The sequence below is a fragment of the Brachyistius frenatus genome, unplaced genomic scaffold (assembly GCF_029030835.1).
Source record: "Brachyistius frenatus isolate BFR_SWC_R1_liver_20210118 unplaced genomic scaffold, ASM2903083v1 Contig_301, whole genome shotgun sequence".
Taxonomy (NCBI): Eukaryota; Metazoa; Chordata; class Actinopteri; family Embiotocidae; genus Brachyistius; species Brachyistius frenatus.
This window is the reverse complement of record NW_027210900.1, coordinates 152,175-168,080: the sequence shown is the minus strand read 5'-3', so window position 1 is coordinate 168,080 and position 15,906 is coordinate 152,175.

Sequence of the window (15,906 nt, the reverse complement as noted above, 5' to 3'; positions counted from 1 at the left end):
ATTAAAGTCTCATCACATGGAACAAGAGGAGAACAGGAGTTGGGTATCAGCCTTGGCCGGCGTTCAACTCTGTAGATTTAACATCTACACAAAGAAATAAAGTACTTTCTCATTCATTAGCGAGTTGAGACCTCATACTGGGAGTTTACTGCTTTATAGCAGAATTATAGTCAAGATACAGGCAGTCCGGGACTGCGTTACAAGCATGGAGGGACACGCAGCAACTCTGGTGTCCTCTCTAAGAACTCAAACCAGTCTCTGGTGGATCGGCTCACCTTGACTCGTCCAGGGCCCGGACCTGGCCGGTCAGCGCCGTGCTGTGACCTTTCTCGGCTGTTTAAGCCATCACAGAGACACGGCTATCTGCTTGGATGAAGTCCCAGTCACCTCTCTGTTTTTTACAGCTGTAAAACCTCGCTCCACCCTCCTCGCTAACCCTCCCAGCGCTTTCTTTTTTTAAAATGTGATCCTGAATCTTTCCCAGCCATTCACTGAACTCTGACTTTTTATAGGGCTAACTTTTTCTCTCCACATGCTCCAGTTGCTCCAGTTTAATGAAATGCAGTGGTGTCCCGCTGATTTCATTGCAGCAATATCAATATTGGGATTGGAGTTCTGTGGGTGCAAAATTCTGGGTAAAAAATAATATCACAATGACCACGACGGTTTTATTATTGACCTTGTGAAATTAAAACCGATTGCTGAGGACTGATGTCATCGCGCTCACATGAGGAGTTTGTGGTACTTGTAGACATTTGTGGTTTCCCATAATTACCTTCACAACTTTTGAATGACGTAATTGACACCTAACATAGAGAGGAAGAGGGGAATACTCCCCAAACACACAATAGGCTTCAGCAACAGTCCCCCTACAGCTAACAGTGGAAAACAACAAGAAAGGCATATCAATGCACACGGGTAAGATTAGATTTTTGCTGGGTGATATTCAGCTTTTGTATCGTAGCCATTGTGCTGTATATGGTGTACATGTTTTGAAGAAGATGTACTTTCATGGATAACATCATGTTTTTTTCTCCTCTCTTATTTCGGGGAGTGATTCTCTGTTTGCCTTTGAGGTACAGCCATGCAATGGTTCAAGGTCCTGATCTCGTGACTGAAACACTGGCTGATCCTGAACAACAACGGTGTCCTGCTGAGCTGCTACCAAAAATTACATCCCACTGCGTGGCATCCGATGAAAAGATAAAAGGAATACCATTGGTGTCTGCTTTGTTGTTTGCACATATTGAACCATTATTGGGAAATTGTTTCAGCATGATTCTGCTCTCTTCATACACATTTATACAGTTGAATATGTAACACCCAGTATGTCCAGGTGGGCTGTGAATGGGATTACTTTTCTTGTAGGGCTTTGGTTATTTGAGACTAAAATAAAGCACTGCAGGAGCTGCTTGACAATTACTTTTTCCCCTTACTCATTTCAAAACAAATTGTTAACCAGATGCACTGAGTAAAGGCCAAAATGATAGAGGCATAAAATGGTATTACATTTGTGAAATACAGCCTGTGTTCTCAATTTAAACTGTCATAGGTTCATGTTGGTAATTAAATCTGTCTAAGTACAGTATAATTTATGGTAGGTCCCACCTTAGCGTGAACCGTGGCATATGCTGGATCTGATGTGGCATTGTATTTTTATTTAATTAGACTACAATCTTGTAAAAGGACGTCTAACTGTATTAGGATCTCTTCTAATTTGAGTATATTTTTGTATAAGTATATGCGGTGACTAACTACAGAATAATTCAGGTGTGTGGTGTCTAATTAGGGCGTAACTGTTTGTTTACCATCTAATTACAAACATGTCAGTTTGAGGTTTGTCACTTGTGCAGTTTTTAGTCATATCAGTGTACGAAAGAAAAAAAAAGTGCCACCAAACTTTATCCCTTTAGCAACCATTACACAAGACACATGCAAGTCAAAGTGTCCTTTTACCACATCTGTGTCTTCTTTGGGACGCTGGTCATTTGTGATACTTTGCAATAGAAGACATAAATAATATGGGTGGTGTGAAAATATACCAGTAACATATGTTGTGCCATAAAGTGACACAAATAGTGTTTATGAAGAGGCTCATCGTGAAACCTAATTAACAACTTCACCAAATCCGTAATGATAAACACATAAGAACAATCCATCTATTCACTTTGTAAGATTATTTTTGAGGAAAATTATCTCATATCAAATAATTCCTGCTGTACAAAGTAGCTAACATGTTGATGAACTTTATTTTTTTTTTAAAAATTACATTTTAAGTTCACCCCATCCCTACCCTGCTCTTAAAATCAAAAGGTCCAGCATGGGAAAGTAAATTCTGTTTGGACTCAAAACAGGACCAAAGCCACATCTTAGCTGGGCAAACGTATCTGATAATGAGACGCACATGGCCACTGTCACTGATAATCACTGAAATACAGGCATTTTATAAGGAAATCTTCAAGGCTGTTAAATTGACTCAATGTTCTCCTTGCTAATTACCTTGTCACGTGTGTAATTGTCTCATCTTATACATCACAGGTGCATCCAGCCCTTTAGGTCCCAGCAGCAATTGCACACATCTGATGTTCATTGTCTCCCAGTGAGACCAGTTACACAAAGAAGCGAGAGGAAGTGAAAAAGGGGGAGAGGAATGAAAAGCGTGGACTCTGAATGTGTGCGTGAAAAAGAACCACTTGAGTGGTGTGTAACGGAGGTGAGATTTCCAAGAGGGGCCTATGGCCAAACACTCTTTTCTAAAAAATCCACTCAGCAGGTAGAACAGTCCTGCCGGAGGATTTCCTAAAGCCTCCTTGGCTGTGTTACAGAATAAAAGCTTTCATCTGTAAAGGAGGAGGAATGTCCTGTTGGCCAAACGAGAAGCTTCGACGTGCCTGGAAACAGGGACTGATTTGCCAAGAACAAAGCCTGAAATCCTTTTCTTCCCACATGCTCTCCACTAAAAATATCCACTGTCTAACCTCTCCAATATTTCATCAGTGTTCATGGACAGTTATCCGATTGTCATCAAGTCCCAAAGCTAAGAGATGGTTTAAGATATATATTTGGTTGTCAAATTTTCAGCCAAACCGCTCATCAGCCACGTATAGTTAATTTTTGACAAGTTGTCTCTGGTCTTCCTCGAACTTTAGGTGGAAACACAGTTCAACATTTGGAGTCATCCTGGGAGAGCTCCCAGTATTTCACCTTGGTCTAAAAGCTCCAAGAGTTCAGGGAACCAGCGGGGAGTAATAAAACCTACTCGTGATGAAACTTTAGTAACAGGGCTGAACACTCAACACCCTCGTTAATATTTTCAACATGTTAAGAAGAAACATATTTAAGATCTGTTTATCAAGAGCAAATCAGAGGAAATATATCATTTTGCACAAGCAGGGTTTCTGTAATTTTTGTCATATTGATAGTTTGGAGCAACATGTCTATCTATTATGATAAATTGTTGTTATTAATGTAACTGCTGAGATCTGGGAACAAAGCAGTTGGTCGATCACGCTACAGCTGTTGCATCCAAAGAGCTGCTGTGAGCTATGATGGCAGTTTGGATAATAGTTTTACGGTTAAGATTTGTTGACATTGCCAGTGATTCAGTGCTCTTATATTAACCAGTTAGGTCCCGGGTGAAGCTAAAATATTGTGATATTTTCAGAAGCCCTCTCAACTCAAAGTAATAATCAGTGGTCATTTTAATAAAAGTGGTTTGGTGCTGGGCAGGTACTTATTCACTAAAATCAGCTGCATGCTGATGGTGAAAATGTCACTATGAAGGCAACGAGATGGAATAAGGATCCATAAAAATAAGGGAATTTGTAACGTCGGGTGATAATTGTAGATTCATCACTACTTTCATATTGTTTTCCCATTGTCTTTTGATACATAGAAATATATTATAGCTCCTTTGGTCACATCTTTTAAATGAAAGTTAAAGTTTTCTAGTGTCGGTCATAGTTTATTCTACTGTGATTTTTTTTTTTAAGACAAGTTATCTGGCAGTAATGGAGCTCTGTATACAGTAATGCAAAAATATGATCAATGAACAGCCACTTCCTCCAAATAAGTTTGTCCAACCTGGAGGTTTGTTTAAAGCCTGTCTGATTGTGAACTGTTCTTGTTTCTACATGTTGTTAGCAATTTTGCTGTTTCCAGATTTCCCCAACAGTTTGGGAGGACTATGGCACGATTATAAGGCCACAAGTTGTTTGGCCCAACCTGTCTCTGCTCCTGAGCCTCCTACCTGCCCCCCCACGATCCCCAGTAGTCACCATTTTGTGGAACACATCTGACAATCGAGAGGCGCCCCAGAACAGAGGATCCACTGTCCGGTGCCATGGAGGCTCCGCTGCCCAGCGCCCCGGGCTTTAGCCCCAGCTTCTGGGTCAACCAACGCTGCTGTTACTGGGCGACGCCTCCAGTGGCACTGACCTGCTCACCGATGCCAAGCGTTCAGTCTCCGGCTGACTCCATGATGCCACCCTCCAGGCACCTGGCCGTCTGCCAGAAGTCTCCGGTTCCCCTTGTTCTTGGCCATCAAGAGTCGATCCCATTGTTTGTTATAAATATACCTTTTTATTTTTCGAACCTTCATGCATTTTGGGTCCTACCTGCCTCCAATAATAACAAATAATAGCACAGAACTGGTCTTATAATCCCTTCAGTATGTCCTACATTTACCCCACTGTCATCATTTATTTAGATTCTTTCTTAAATTCCTCTTTTCTTGGTTTCACCAGAGATACTAGTTCATTCACTGGCATGAGAATAACATAATTCCCAACATGCAACTCTCCAGCAGCCACCCTCTGGCAGGCTGACGGAAACATGCTGCTAATTGATGCCACTGGTTGAAGTCCTGTTATGCTCAGCCTCTTGTTGGCCTGCTCCACATCCAGCTTAGCATTTCCTCTCTGCCTATTTGTCATATAAGAGGTGGATTCACTTGGCTTGTTTTCTCCCTCTAAAGATTTTGCTTTACTTTTAATGAATACAGTAAAAAAAAATCTTGGAACCAATTTGGATTCTATAAAAACGTCACTTAACTTACCACAGACTATTTATTTTGCACATGTAGAGGAAGAAAGACATTGCGTATGGCATTCCAGATGAATCACATTGCTGTGAGTGAAATACATAACAATAAATCACAAGGTGGATTTTCAGACTATAAAACTGAATGTTGTGTTTCATGGCTGCACATGTTTGTTGATTGGTGTACACAATGGAACAAAACTCATTACTCTCTCATTGCTTTCACATCGATTTATCTGAATCGGAAATTATTCTTCCTAGCGTCATACACACGATTCTATGACCTCATCAGTTCCACTGAATCCAAATGTGCAGCTGCCAGTTTAAGTGTTGTTGAGTTACTCTGACAAGTCTGATGAGATTTTTTAGAGTTATCACATTAAAAAAGATTCATAAACTAAATGGCCATTGCTGCACGCAACGCGCTGTTTTCCAGATCTTGGAGAAATGGGATTTCAAGCAAAACTCCTTCCCAATTCTGATACTTTGATGACAAGCTGTGTCCAAGTGTTCTGCTTCCTGTCCGGCACTGTGAGTGGTCACTTACTAACATATGCTATGTATTACAACAGGGCATGATGAAATGAAACAGGACCCTTCTCCCCACAAACCAAGACAAGCGGCAGTTTGAGAGATTTAATTCAAATAAACAGATGGATTTGGACTTTGTTTAAGCAGGCTAAATTATCCAAGCAACAAATGTTAATGTTTAGTGATTAATAGCTTCTGTCCTTGTTTAGATGATCAGATTCTTCTATAAAACAGTAATTACCAAGCCTGGCTCCGCTGGACTATTGCTGGAATTATTGTTGTTCACATAAATACGCCATACTCCATCGAGGCTTGTTTCCAGTTCTCGCGTCCTAATGGGAGTAAACCTCAGGTTAATTTCAAAACTATTGAAACAGCCTTTAAGTAGTCGACATTGACCACTATACAGCGCACGTGCGCCGAAACTTACTGAGCTCTAAACAAGAGTAACTCTCCCCCAATATGAGCAGAGTGCAATGCCATGTCATCCATCCATTATCTATACCTGCTTTATCCTGAACCGGGTCACGGGGGGAGGGGGGGGGGGCTGGAGCCTATCCCAGCTCACTTTTGGTGAGGGCAGGGTACACCCTGGACAAGTTGCCAGTCCAGATCATCACAGGGCCAACACAAAGACCATTCACACCGAAAGGAATCACCAGTTAATGTATGTTTTTGGATGGAGGGAGGAAGCCAGAGTACCCACGCAGGCACAGGGAGAACACGCAAACTCCGCACAGAAAGACCAGGAATCGAACGCGGAACCTTTTCGCTGAGAGGCGACAATGCTAATCTCTGCACCACTGTGCTGCCCCAATGCCATGTCATGTCGGTAAATTACCATTGCGGACTTTTTAAAATTTTAGGCGCCTTTCTTGTTCGGCTTCAATTCCTGATATTTTGTTAGCGTTGCTACAGTACAACTGTTCGCACAGTTAAATCTATCTCTACCAGTGCAACCATTGTATGACCTACATGTAGAGACAAACGCTTGACTTCGATGTCATCACACTTAGCAGCCCCAGTGGTTGCTGGTTTTCACAGCATAAATGTTCTGTTGTCATAGCAGGAAAAGCGTGTAACTTATGAGATAAACATCTTTATTCTCTTTAGATGCACTAGTTCATCATCAACACTTTTTTTCTCACCTCTTACTATTAAGACTAAAAATCCAAACATTTGTCAGGAAAAAGGTTTACAGTCAGTAAACAATCAGTATTCAAATATGTTACTATGTATCATTAAGTGATTGCATCACTATTCATATCACCATAACTTCTGTGCTGACACTGACTGGCTTGTTTCAGTGGTACGCTCAGTCTGTTTCTGGTAACTGTTGCAGTTACTTAAGTACAAAACTATGCTGATAGAAGCACTGATTATATCACATATATTTAGATTTACAGTCTTTTGATAACCATTCTTTAGCATTAGTTAAAGGAGCTTCACTGTGAATTTTTACAGTACCGATGAGGATCTTTGACATAAAACCATCTGCACACACAGTATTTACTTATTTGATCAAACGCAACCATACTGCCTGCGTTTGGTATCATTCAATGTCACAGTAACACTAGTCACAAGATCTCTTGTGACTTTGTCTCCAGCCTTAGCAGGTTTTTATGTGCTTGTTCCAGAATAGTTTATATGGGCCTGTCAGTTAAATCACAAATGGAAGAAGTCTTATAAATGCCTCTAATCCAATAAAATCCAATCCAATAAAACATGGCTGTTCTGCCATGATCGATGTTGTGTGTCCTGGTTTTGTTTGTTTTGCTTATCGTTTAATCCCTATTCCTTACACAGACCTTATTACTTTTCATCACATGACTCTGCTCATTTGTGCATGAACTTTTCACACCTAGACGAGGCGAAACGTGACACTGACACGGTATCCTCTGGTGAACCGGTGGGTGTTTTACACACTTTAGTGTAATACCAGGCGGCTCTTTCCCTGTCGGTTTATCTGCAGTTGCTGTTTAATGTTACCATTTTTTCTTCAAAGAACTTGATTGATCTTTTATGGTCAATGAAATTACTGCATAATCAGCCGATGCCTTTTTCCGTAAATCATCTTCATGGAAGTTGTTTCTTTGATCTGATTGCCATCTTTAAATTAAAAGCACATTTATTAAAGGAAAATAGTCCTATTTTTTTTTTTTTTTTTTATCAAATGTGACTATTGTACATACTTATGCAAATAAGAAGCTCTAAATAACCTCATACATTTACAAAAAAATACCATGAAGATGGAGCATCTCCCAAAGCACTGAATATGTTTTCAGTTACCTCTTCATGATGACATGAATGCAGAAAGAGCCTGACTGCCAGGAATCAAACTGATTGTAAGACTTCTCAGTTTTTTATGATAAACAGGGCAGCATTCTTATCAATCTCCACATTTTTCAGAGCTGTGCTGGAGACAAAATCCACATACTCCCCTATTGTGTGAAATGGGGAGGATTAGTTTTGCTCCAGGCATCCCGTGTTATTCTAGAGGGCCTCATGGTCTAGGTTTCACCGGGGGGAAGAAACATGGCATGCCTCTGTTTTGAAGACCCTTCCAGAAATCTGTTCCAGCGCTTCAGCTCTGCAACCGCACTGACAAACAGCCATAACCACCCTGACCTTCTCCAACCAACTTCCTCTGGAGAGGAACCCAAACAAATGTTCTTATTCAGGGCCTAATAATATTCTGGTATAAATAGGGAGAAGCAGGTTTGCATCAGGGTGACAGAACTTTATGAGCTTTTTATGAGCAGTAAGGTGGAAGAGAGATGTATTGGTATCTTTATAACTTTAAGTTATTTCTCAGCTATGAAACAAGAATATGGTTCAGCCAGGATTATAAAAATACTGACGTCAACACATACAAAGTGTTCAGATCGTTCAGATTTGACCTCCGGAAATCAATTAAATGATGCAGTTATTTTGAGGAAATGCCTCTAGAAAATGCTCATAAATGATAATTTCTGTAGAATTTCCTGGTAATTCTACATTATAATTAAGGTTTTATCTTTTTTTTTTTCTCAAAAGAAAGACCTGGTTGCCACTTCAAAGCAATCTCTATCTTGGCTAGGGGTGAGGTTCTGATTGAAGAAAAACGTAATAATTTATCTATTTTCTTATTAGCCTTAATAAAAAGCCTAAAAATGCTGGATCCATCCCATTATGTATGTATGTATGTATGTATGTATGTATGTATGTATGTATGTATGTATGTATGTATGTATGTATGTATGTATGTATGTATGTATGTATGTATGTATGTATGTATGTATGTATGTATGTATGTATGTAGAATGACTACACAAATTCCTGTTTCAAACAATAAACTAGATTCTTACAATCTGCCAAGAATCAAAATACTTCCCAAAGACCTGGCAGCCTGTCTGATATTTAGACGCTCTTTGGCCAAACATTTCTCATAAGATACTCATGTTGAACAAATCTAATGCATTTCCAGGACATACAAAGTTGGCAACTAGAGCAAGATTAATATTGAGGCTTTTTGTTCATATGTTATGAAAGATAAAGTAGTATGTGTGACCAAGAAAGAACAAAGCACGGACAGAATGTAGAGACGACTCCTGCCAGAACGTCTGAACACCGCAAAATTAAAACCACCAACTGCTTCCAAATTATCATCAGCTCTGACCAGGATATTTGTTCTTATATATATTGTGCAACAGTCATGTTTTTATTCTTCCATAGCTGTCAGTACATTTATTGCTCAGTTGCTATACGTATATTTGTCTTTGTGAAAGCAGACCCAGAGCATTCCACAGTTTCTTCTGTCACACCAGAAGTCCATTAGTGGCCCTTAAAATGGATACTCAGCCTCCTATGTCATAAGAAATTGTAGAATTACGCCATTAACATCACTCTCATTATCGGTTTAACACTGAAATCAGACACAGTATCAAAGTCTTTTGTAATGTGAAGAATGACATATAAGACAATATCATCTTGACTAAGCTTCAGAAAGCACATAAAAAGTCCTTTTAAGGTGTTATTATGTTATTGTAGTTTTCGTTAAAGATGTCTGATAGTGTTACTTTAATCTGTGTAATCATTCAACCCTCAGCGGGAAAAGGACTGTATTCTTTAAAGATTGCTGTGTTCTGGAAATATTTTGCTGTTCGTTATTGTTGGCTCTTTCCATGCCAAAAATGACTTTAACAACATGAAGCATGCAAAACATCTGAACTGTTGGTACAGCTTTTAACTTGAAATAAATACTCAATGTTTTCAGTCAAATTTTTCAGTACTTGACCGGTGGACAAGCGATATAACGCTGTTAACGTTTTTATTCTAGCAGCACCGCTTGAGGGTTCGTAATGTCATTGAGCTGGATGGTCTATTACTTTGGCCCTGACTGAAATATTGGATACTATTTAACACCTGGCATGCAAATGTATCCTGACAGCTCCAAGAAGAGGAGTAAATGCCTTCGGTGGTGCTCTGGGCCACACATGGTGACATTCTTTTAGCAGTGAGAACCCAAATATGTCCTGGGCCACACTGAGGGTACGTCGACTCAACGGATGTCCTCTGCTTCAGCAACAGAAACAAAATCCAGTAAAAGAAACATCCTGTGTGATTCCGTCAAACCCACTGGACTAATTATTTAATCTTAATCTGAAATGATGTAATCAGGTTGAGCCTGAAAGCATTTGAGTGTAGAACCTTCATTATCAGACATTTAAGTTTTCCCACATAATGAATTTTAAGAATGAATGTCAACTTTTAATGTGCATTTTAGGTACGACATGAGAGAGGGGAACGGGAGCCTGGCACTGCTAATTCACTCAGTTTATTTTTTTCCCTCAGATTATTTGTCTTGAAGTGACAGATATTTGCTTCTGCATCCATACCATTGCAATATTGTGAAACTACACTCAACAAAAATATTAACACTTCTGTTTTTGCTCATGTTTTTCATGAGTTTAAATAAAAACTGTCAGATTTCCTCTATGATCACAAAATGTATATTTTTTCAACAACAAAAAAAAAAATCACAAATTTGTTCAAATCCATGTGATTGGTCACAATGAAAGGACTCTTTAAAATGTGCAGTTTTGTCACACAACACAATGCCACAGATGTTACAAGTTTTGAGGGAGTGTGTCATTGGCGTGCTGACTGCAGGAATGTTTCACGACCATAAGCCGTCTCCAATGTCGCTTCTTGGCAGTAAGTCGAACAGGCCTTAATCTTGCTTGCTGATCTCGCACAGCTCCGTCCATCTGATCTTTCTCCTCTCCCCCTTCTTATTGCATACATTGCTGCTGTTTAGCAAGAGAGACAGCCTTTGCGCTTCTTGCAGTCTCCTCCTGTCGGTGCATCTTCTCATCGGTGCATCTTCGGTGCATACTGGAGTATGTTAGCATGCTGGTGTTTGCATTTATCTTAAATAGCCCATCAATGTGTTGAGAGTTATATTCAAAAATGGTTTATTTGAACCGAAATGAAAAATAATCTCATTGTCCATGAGCTTAAAAGATTTTCTTGATTCCAGGTTGACGTCAGGGTCGTGTGGTTCACTTGTGCATTACAGTTTCGCCTGTTGACCCAGTCCACAGGTTCCTGCTTGGCCCTTTAATAAGGATGAAGTCACTTTTTTTAGTGCTGGAGAGGTTTTAAAAATATGAAACCTCCAAAAAAAATTATGATAGAAAGATTACAAACCAGCCTTGTTTGCAGTTGGAGGTTTCCTGCCAACAGTTTCATTGATGTCTCTCTTATAATTGAGCTCTATGGGGGAAATGTTTTTGGAGTCGTCACATGGTTTACATATTTTGTTGCAGTTACCACGAGACACCACTGCGACAACCTGGCAGCATGGCTGAGTTGCAACGGTTTTGGGGCAAGTTTGCCTTCAAGGTTTCCTTCCTGAAAAGGTTAGGGTGAGGGAAAGAGGGAAGGGTTTGCATATCTGTTAGAAAGACTTTCTGGCAGAATGCCCTGAAGGCAAATGTTTCCCACGAGCAGTTGCATTGCTGTCTCCAACATCCTCACTGAGCAGCTAGAATGGCTGTAAAATCTCAGTCTTGTAGTAATGATAATGAGTCAATACTGACACACACAGGATCTAACAGGTATCAGATACAGGACTATGCACAGATGGAAACAAATGTATTCATGTCCTGGGACTTTTGTCGTGATGCATCTTTTGGAATGCAACCACAGTGAACAAGTAAATCGCCTATCACCAACAGCAGCGAGGGGGAGGATGCGATAACATCAACAAGCAATATTGTGCTCTGTGTGTAACAATGGTTGGGATGGATACTATCAGAAATATCCTCCACAATATTAGGCTTAGCCAAAGAAAAGCAGTCTGGATGAGACCTCATAAACTGTCAGACTGATGAAAAGCACATAAAGAGGCCAGTATGTCAGCTAGCGGTACGTATAACAGACAGCATGCAATGTCAGAGAGCGCAGAGAAAACAGGCATTGCCTGTGGCTAACCCGAAGGTATACTTTTCAGTTATAAATGGCTGAATCAGAAATAGTACACAGCTTGCCATGCAGCTATTACAAAGCTCTTATTCAGGTGTGATAAACCAGAGTTTGTGTAACACATACTGAGCTATCTCGCAGAGGAATAACATTTTTCAAAGCTTGAAATTCACTCATATTGCCCATAAATATTGTGTGCATTTCATATCAGTGTCATGAGGGTTGGTACCAATGAGAAGTTGGATAAGTGCCTATTTAATTTATATCAGCAGTACACCAGGGTTTCATCATCTGTATGTATTAAGCACAGACACCTAATAGAGATTGATGCATTTAATCAAATGTTCCTGCGGCCCTTGCCATTCCAAAGATTCTGTCCTGGTTATCATAACAATAATGTCTAATGACGTTGAAATGGCAAGCGGCAGAGCAAGGGGTGAAACCGTTTCAATCTATCAAGAGCACATTAACGTAAGTGTACCCTGATTAACTGACTGGTCACATATAAGTCACACATGCACTGTAAAACAACACAGAGCCATATTAAAGTCTGATTAGAGTCTAATGAGGAGAGCGATTCAAGTGGTTAAAGTGCAGATTGCTCGTCCATTAGTCTACATACAGTTTACTGCACAGTGCACTGAGTGTTCCTGCTTCCTGCTTAGTTCCTGCTAAGTGACAAATGTACTGTAGGCACTGTGAACAGAAAATTCAGCAAGTGTGATTATATTTATGCCTCATTTTGGATTAAAGAAACACTTTGCTCATTTTCAACTTTATTTCCATGTGCCACATTTGCTATACAGACATCATGCTCTGGTAGAGTGCTCTGTATTGCTGTTGCCACTTAGTTCACCTTCACCATCTACTGGCAAATTCTGAGGTATTAAAGAAACTATACTTACTTAACTTAAGCTCAGGCTGCTGCTTAGACTGCAGCAATGATGTCATCAAGGACAAAGAAGACAAAGCCAGCTGGAGCCAAATGCTAAGAGAAGAATACAGTTTCATATGTTTTTTTTTTTTTTTCCAATACTTTTAATCAGTGTAAAATTTACCAAGTGAGTGTAGCAAGTGAGATAGTGTGGCTGAGATGATAAATCTGTAGAAGGGCCACTGATTTTGGAGCCAGAGCCCAAACACTAGTACTGCAAAGATGATGAAACAATACCGTATGATTAATATACAAATGTGAAGGGCATAAATATATTTGATAATTTATTCACGAGTGACTTCAGTAAAAAGTGAGATTATTTTGTCATGATGCTGGAATATACAATAACCTGAATTTATAAAGAAAACTGAAGGAATAAAAGGTATATATGAAAGTATCTCAGTTGTGTTATTGTTGAGGATTGTTATAGTTAACATTATACTGAACATCTCATTACAGATATGTGATCTCACTCTGCATTAAAAGAAACTCGAAAACTGTTGTAGTAAAGGTAAAAAGGTCTCCACGTTTGTAAGATACATTTATCAGATGCAATGAAACATTTGCAAAGTACATCTCAAACATTATGTACCCTGACAATTGTAAGTACTTCAAGCGGGCAGGACAGCAGCACACATCGGTGCAATGGTAAACACTGACACCTCAGAGATTCTCAGTTCAAACCTACTGGTCAGCTGGCGCCTTGCCTGCCGAGTTTTCATGTTCTCCTTTTGTCTGCAGGGGTTTTCTCTGGCAGCTTCCTCCCACAGTCCAAAGACATGTGTGTTGGGATGATCGGTGATTCTGATTTGACTGTAGCTGGTGGAAACATGAATGGCTGTCTGTCCTCCTGTGTTAGCCCTGTAAATGGCGACCTGTCCAGGTGTACCCTGCCTTTCACCTGATATCAGCTAGGCCCCAACCTGCTGTGACCCCAGGACAGAGCAGATATATCTGATGGATGGATCATTTAATTGATATAGTGTATGAAGACCCCATTTAATCTGTCCTTTGTTACATGTCACCATCCTGTTCCTTTCCTTTTTTACTTAGGCCTATATTCTTAAAGTTGCTGTCAAATATGGGCACGAATCAACTCGGTATCACGTCAAAGTGTTTAATCCATCCATCAGTCCACTAGATGATATTATGTCAGTGTCACGTTTTACCTCTCTTTAACATGAAAAGTACGGTGCCTGAGGTTTAGGCACCAAAACCACATAGGTTTCGTAAAAGATCATGGTCTGAGGTAAAATAAGTGAGAACATATACGTAAGTTAGATAATGTGTCACATAAGTACCTTTTGTAAGTTAAGTATGTCACATTATGTATTCAATTTAATTACATTACTTAAAAGGAGTCCACGTTAACACTTCCTTTCTTACAGGCTTGAATACTGGTCTCCCAGGTGACAGTCATAAATGGTAAATGGTCTGCACTTGTATAGCGTTTTATCACCTCATCAGTCTCAAAGCACTTTTACATGGTTTTCCATTCACACACTAATGAGACTGAGCTGCCATGCAAGGTGCCCGTCATCAGGAGTACATTCACACACTGATGGTATGCTATCAGGAGCAACTTGGGGTTCAGTGTCTTGCCCAAGGACACTTAGGCATGTGGACAGGAGGTGCCGGGGATTAAACCACCAACCTTCTGATTAGTGGGCAACCCACTCTACCATCTGAGCCACAGCCTCCCCATGTGGACTTTCATGTGGACATTATCACTCTTTGTACTTTGTCACATGACTTTTTTCCTCAACTTTTTCACAAAACTGCAGTATTTGATGCCCTGGGAATGGGGCGGCACGGTGGTGCAGTGGTTAGCACTGTCACCTCACAGCAACAAAGGTTCCGGGTTCGAATCCGGTCCTGGGCCTTTCTGTGCGGAGTTTGCATGTTCTCCCTGTGCTTGCGTGGGTTCTCTCCGGGTTCTCCGGCTTCCTCCCATCATCCAAAAACATGCATCTCAGGTCAGGTTACCTGGCGCCGCGCTAGTGGCAGCCTGTTGCAGCATCTCCCCCCTGAGAGCCCCCCTGCTGTAGTGAAGACATTTCCCCTCGGGGATTAATAAAGTGTATAAAATCAAAAATCACAAAAGAACCAGCCCGTCATACATGCATGTACTTTTTCACGTCTAGGCGAAGCAGAGTCTGACACCGACCCAGTATCCTCTAGTGGACTACGGGTGTATTACACGCTTTGTGGTTACACCGAGCTGCCCTAAACCCTGATTGTTTTAACTAATTGTCAATTCAAAGCCACCATTTAAAAAGATGAACATGTTACAGGGATTGAACCACCAACCTTCCGATTAGTGTGCAACCCACTCTACCGTCTAAGCCACAGCCTTAAACTGGATCAACTGTGTTTGGACATGTGCTGGCTAAATTAAATATTCTATTAAATGTTACATTATAAAATTATAAAAAACAAAAATCATGTCTTATCAGCAAGCACAGAATAAAGTTTAGGATGTTCCGTTACCATGATTGCCAACTTTTTCATTACGGTCAAACCTTTTCTTAACCGGACCAGTGATGATATGTTCAGCCGTACGTCTTCACTTCACCGCTGGTTGTCGAGGTGATGTCCCGCTAACAATGTGGGCTTCATTGACAATTGGAATACTTTCTGGGGAAAACCTGGTCTGATCCAGAGAGACGGCATCCATCCTACTTTGGATGGTGCAGCTCTTCTTTCTAGAAATATGGCCATGTCTCTTAACAGCCCTAAAACCTGACATCCTGGGTTGAGGCCAGGACGCAGAGCTGCAGTCTTACAGCTCCTCTGCAGCTTCTTTACAGCTATCACTCACCCAAAACATTCAACATCCTATAGAGGTTGTGTCTGTACCCAGACCACCTGTATTTAAAAAACTCAAGAAAAGATGTACCAATAAAAATGTAATAAAAATTGATCCTACCAAA